We start from the raw sequence: 6,826 nt of genomic DNA on the forward strand, positions 1-6,826 counted from the left end.
ACAATTCACTGATTGTTCATCCGAAGAAGAGAAATGCTGTCTCTGTAGTGGTGGTCACCCCGCTAACTACTCGAACTGTCCTGCGAGAACACAGGAACTTCAAATCCTGGAAGTAATTGAAAGGAGACGTTGCTACGCCGTGATGCTGTTGCTGAGGTCCAGGGAAGATCTAAGGGATATGCAGGATGACAGCCCGTCACAAATGGTTGCAGACTCTACCCTGTCCGATGCTATTGCGATAGCTGTCGAAAAAGCGCTCTCAAAGGCTATGGAACGACTAACATCAAACCTATCGGAGACTCTAGCTCTTGTGATGACATCACAAATGATTCAGCTTTTCAGTTCTGTAACGAGCCCTAACACTAGCTCGCAGATTCCTACAAATCCCATTACATCGAACGCTGGGCACCTAATAGATCCCTCGCCAGTCATTGCAGAAAGCACTAAAAATGCAAGACCATCAACTTCAACTCAGCAGACCGACAACGGATGCTTCTCTGGATCAGTGTCGGAAAAACAACCAGGACGTAGAAATGGATCTTCCGACGCTTAAACGCACAAGATCACCTAATGATAATTCATCCACCTCTGTCCGCACTCCAAAACCAAAAAAAATTGTTAAAGATAACATTTCTAAATCCGATGCTAACCCAATTCTTCAAGTTCTATCCATAAATCAAAACCCGCAAACACGGTAAAGACAGTCTTTCGAAGAAAGATTTTTTAAAAGACAGTCTATTAGAGCAAGTGATTTCTACAGTAGGCATTAATTCATCATAGGTGTTTTAAAGGTATTACAGTGAACTGCCGTTCCATTATTTCTGCAGCCACAGATTTAGTATATTTTGTTCTCAATTTCTCCGACATTATTCTTTTGCAGGAGACTTGGCTATCACATGGCCAAGATTTCCACATAAGAAACTACCGTTTATTTCGATTGGACCGTCCATCCAGAGGTGGAGGACTCGCTTTCCTGATAACAAATAAAATATGCCACAAAGCAACAATATATATCAGTATATGTCTACGGAGTGCGAGATACTAGCAATAGATGTAACTATTCCTGGTTGTTCTCCGTTTTCTTAGTTAATACATATTTTCCTGCAGGTGTTCAAGATATTCGATACCTTAATAACGTTGTCAAATCTGTAGGAAAGAAATTGTGATAGCGGGAGACTTTATTCACACCATGTGGCTTGGGGTTTCCGAACAGACTCATGTGGAAAAAGATTACGGACTGGGCAATTAATCAAAATTTGTTGCTTAAACACGAAAACAGTTACGTTATTCAAGGCCGTTATAAATCAGCATTGGATCTAACATTTGCCAGCGTGGGGATGTGCGTGACTTCCTGGTCTACAGTCGACTCTGCTCAAAACAGTGACCATCTACCATTAGATTTGATATTCTGTGCCCTCTTACTTCTTTAGAGTCTCCGGCGCGAATTTTGTCAATTACCAGAAATTTCAGAGTGTATTAAAAGCGACCCTCAACTCCCAGATAACGGTGCCGGATGACATCAAAGCCATGAGTCTTTGCGCGGTATTAAAAAGTTCATATAAAAGATCTCAGTTCAATATTAAACAAAGATAAACGTACTCACTTCCTTGGTGGAATTCGGAGTGCACGCGGGATTATAGAAACGAAAAGCCGCTTGGAAAAAAACTACTTTACAATCAGTCTCGAGTAATGGAGTGATTAAGTTTGCAGCTGCCACATTCAAAAGAACTGTATCGAATGCCAAGACGAATATGAAAAAAACATCATGAATTCCTCTCTAAGCCTAACAACAAAAAAAGCACTGTTCAGATTCCTTCGGTATAGAAAGTTCATACCTACATCAGCGAATACTACATCGATAATTCTTTCACCACGTGAGACAGCTGCTTCATTAGAATTCATAGGAAAGGGATTAGCTCAACGCTTAACATCACGTTTGCCGAATCGACAATTAAGACCTCCCATCGCGGATGACTTTGTGGAAGTCACAGTGTCGGAGCTTTCCATATCGTTAGATCTTTGCCTGCCTCAGCACCAGGTCCTGATGGCATTTCCAATGCCATGTTAAAAATTTTGTTTGCAATGTCTCCTGAGGAACTTCTAAACACCGTGAATTATTCTCTAAAAAAATGCTTGGATTCCTAAGAATGGAGGACAGCCAAAATAATTCCGCTACTTAAAAAACAAGGAGCTGGCTACAATCTTGACAATATTCGACCTATTTCTCTTACCTCAATATGGTAAAACTTATTGAAAGAGTTCTATATGATCGCATGATCGATCATATATCTAAAAATTCGTTACTGAGCCCAAGTCAAATAGGTTTCCGTCTGGTCTCTCTATTTGGTGTGCGCATGTAGACTTGGAAAGCCGTATCCAACTTGCTAGAAATAGAAAAGAATTGAGTGCTTTAGTGACTCTTGACGTGGCGAAAGCTTATGACAGTGTCGAATACCCACTACTACTGGAAAGATTACAGTCCTACAATTTTCCGAGATATATAACGACATGGATTTTTGCATTTTTAAGAAATAGAAAATTTTATTGTTTTCAAAACGGCGTTCTTCAACAAAATTCGATCAGACAAGAGGGGTGCCCAGGGGGCTGTTCTGTCTCCTGTCCTATTTAACCTTTTGATGAGTTCAGTTCCACTGAGCCGGGAAGTTCATCTCTATGTCTATGCAGACGACATCGCATTTTTCGCGACAGCAAGAGACATCAATTCCCTTTATCTGTCCTTGCAAAACATACCTCAGTATGCTAGAAACGTGGCTTCACACTCTTCACCTGTCTCTAAACGTAAACAAAAGTGCAGTCCTTGTCTTTCCGCTTTCCAGGCGATACATTTATCTTTAGTATGTGATCAGAGAATAATTCCACAAGTAGAGTCGCTTAGTACCTGGGTATCACATGATGAAAAACTTAGCTGGCGTTCTCACATAGAAAAATTGCAACGAAAGGGACACGAGCTGTAGGTTTATTACGTAGAATCAGTAACCGGCGATCTGGTATGCGAAGTGACACATTAATTATGATCTACCGTATGTATGTACGACCGATTATAGAATTTGGATGTGTTTGTTTTCCGGAGGTGCAAAATATAAAATAAGACCACTTGTTCTTTTAGAGAGAGAAGCTCTTCGAATATGTTTAGGCCTGCCTAAATTCGTTGCTAATAACGTGTATACCAGGAAGCGCGCTTACCTTCTTTCACACGAGATTCTGCATGCTTACGGTTCAAACCTACTTAAGGGCTTATGAGTCGCCTCTTAGACGTACAGAATATATATTTATTAGTGAACCAAATTCATTTTTTGAGATCACGTGGCCTCGGTTCATACCCCACAGGTTGTATTTGTGCAGGAACAATTAGCACCTTTAAATGTTCACATTAGGGAAATCATTCCGTTAGATAGCTCCAAATTGTCCTTTAAAATAGAATTTGCGGATATTTTCCCCAATAACGCAAAACTGCTGCCACCAACATATTTGAATGCCCTTTTGCAAGATTATTTGGCCCATTTCCCAAAATGTAATAGCGACTGATGCTTCCTCGTGTGAAGAGAAGGCAGGCGTGGGAATATACTCACCATCCCTCGATTGGTCTTTTTCACTTCGCCTGCCAGATTACACACCAGTTTTTCAGGCCGACTTCTGGCAATAATTCTTGCATTGAGAAAGTTACCGCTATATGTTACAAAAGTTATTATTGTCACAGATTCACTTTCTGTATGCAGCGCGCTTAACGCATCTACAAATTTGACAGCTTTAAACACGTTTTATACATTAGCTCCTCCCCACTTAAAGTTAGTTCATTTAGTATGGGTACCAGGCCACCGAGACATCCAACTTAATGAATAGCTGATTCTTTAGCACGAGCTCTTTAAAGGGTCCGGCGATATCTGTGCTGCCGGCAACTGCGTATATCACTGCAGCCAGATATAGGCAGTTTGCTTTGACTGAAGACAAGAAAAGCCTCGCACTAGCAAAATCAACAGACTTTATACATCTAAATTATTTTGGAATCGACAGTGGTGTCCCAACCGGCAATTCGAAGTAACACTGACAAGACTGCGTTGCCGTATTCCACAACTAAATTTTACTTGCACAGATGTGGTCTGGCGGCATCACCATTATGCTACCTCTGCAATGAACCAGAATCTATTGATCACTTTTTACTATCCTGTCGGCGGTTTTCTAATCATCGACAACGATGTTTAGAAATCCCACTTCGTAATCTAGGACTGCCGTTAAGCAGTTCAGTTTACTCTCACTTGGAGCCACGGTGTTAGGATATGGCCACGGGAATGTTTGCCGAGCCATTTATAACTTTTTATGTGACACAAAAAGATTGCCTTATTAATATTTTCCCATTGTTACGCGATTGCTTTATTATCCTTCAATAAATTATAGCTTTAGCAAATTAAAAAGTAAAGTCATAAAACCACAATTATGTTATATTATTATTATTCAAAATCTACGTATTTCCTTTGCTGTATTTAATTTATTATTAAATTATATTACTATCCTATTCAGGCAAGGCTGACTACTTAGTAAACACTACTAAATTTTTTATTATTGCTTTATTTCTCATTTTGAATACTCATTATTTTTATTCTTATACTTATGTATTTATAAATTAATTTATTTCAAATTTCTATCATAATACCACCCGGTTCGTGGCCTATCCCCCTCAGTGGGTTGTGCCAAGTATTGAGGCATCATCATCATCATCATCATCTCAACGATCCGGATTGTTAACCGCTTTATCAACTCTACCTGCAAAATACTCTGTTGCATTGGTGGAAGTGCGGGTCGTCCCATTCAGCGTCATGGAACTCCGCAGCCGTACGCTACCATCTGCCTCACAATGAATGAGGATGCCGGACCCTCGCGAGCTTCTCCGCTCCCACACCTGTCGTGTGCTCTGGGGGCTTCATCTGCGTGATCCTCCAGTCTTCAGTGGCAATGACGATCACGACTGGAAGACTGGCGGGCGAGTATGAACGTGTTAGTGCACCACAACAAGTGGGATGACCGCGACAAGTTGACTCATGCCATCTTTTATCTTACCGGCGTGGCCCATCTGTGGTTCAAGAACCACGAGGCTGATTTTACCACTGGTCAGCTTTCAAAGAGACCCTCGTTCGTTTTTCGGTCGGCCAGCGGTGCGCAAGCTTCGCGCTGAACACAGCCTCCGCGGACGATCTCAACAATTGGTTGAGTGAGACTTCACAAGCTACATGAGGATGTCATCGGCCTCTGTAGGAGCGAGTGAATGCGTCCATGTCGGAACCTGACCGAATCAAACACTATATATATTATATATATATATATATATATATATATATATATATATATATATATATATACTTAGTGAAAAGGGAGACCCGTCTAGAAACTCATTCAGTTCATTTTAAGACGGCCATGGGTAGACCCCGGCAACTAAAGGACGCCAGAAGAACAGCGCGAATACAATGCTCGACCATGTGTGGTGTTTGATACAGCTTCGCTGGACATTCACGTTCGCAGGGCGGGATGGCGGCCAATATTTGTTTTCCTTTTGGTCATCTTACTTTTTCTATCGCCGAGCAGCAATATATCAAAATTTTAGACTACAATGCCTGAAGTATATTTCGCGGTATGCTGGATAATCTAATACGAACAACTCTGACGAATAAGATGGAAAACTACACCTATAAATGATGAGAAAAAAAAAATACGTCAGCTTCCAGCTCTGGCTCTGAGCTTTTTTACAGCGACAGTGGCAGCCTGTCACATTCAACACCACAGTCTTGCTTGCTCACTTCTCACATGATGTCGCTATATCTTAAAAAAATAACTTTGCAATAGGCAAAGCATTGTCTACGTCACCTCCAGCATTTCTTGCTGTGCCTACCCTGAATGCAGTCCAAAGACGTCAGCACTTTCAGAGTTTGCGTGAGCACAACATCCCGCATAAGTTACCATGGAGAATGTTTGCTCTAAATAAGTGATTAGGTGTCGATGTCCGACTCCTAATGCGCATTGCCTCGGTGACAATAGCTATATGACCAGAGGCGACCCGATAACGACACGATAACGGCGTAACTTAAAGGGCGAGCAGAACGAACCTATAATTAAGTGCTTCTAACTGATAAGAAAGTAAAATACAAGATATACGATTGTACTTTGCTAGACTTTAGCTCAAGTCTTGGTTAGAAAAATGTGTGTCTAAAATGTGCATGAGCAAATCTTTCAGCTCATGAACACCAGGAATGTGTAATTTTATTGCGACAATACACTGTAACTACATACTGAAGTATAGGATAAGAATACGTAAGGCTACGAGCACTTAAACGCCTGAATTACAAGTATACGAATTAATGAACGTGCTGTAATTAATTACAATATATTTTTTTCATTTTGAAAACACATTCAGGGGAGATAACGCATCATGCATGATGGAATACGCATGATGTTCCACGAAAGGTAGTCGTGAAATTTAGAAGCCAGTCAACAATGGAAATCAAGCATGTAAGTGAGGTGTATTCATCAATCTGCGTAACAGAAAGTGTAAAAGGGGAGACAAGAGAGCTGGAAGGAGTGCGCTAGCTGACAATGATGACTCAGGGAAACGGAATTAATTTGCTTAACCACACGTTTGTCGGTCCTACTGAATGTATGAAGTTTAAACAGTGCTATTGAGAAAATAAATATCGAGGCACGGATGGCCTGGCTGCGATTTTATAGCGATGTCTTCAGCTCGATTCTGTGAGACTCCTATCATCCATTGTTCACGGCTGGCTGATCCGATTTATAACGCGGGCGGAGCACCGCTCTGACC

Source organism: Dermacentor silvarum, chromosome 6 (genome assembly GCF_013339745.2).
Source record: "Dermacentor silvarum isolate Dsil-2018 chromosome 6, BIME_Dsil_1.4, whole genome shotgun sequence".
Lineage (NCBI taxonomy): Eukaryota > Metazoa > Arthropoda > Arachnida > Ixodida > Ixodidae > Dermacentor > Dermacentor silvarum.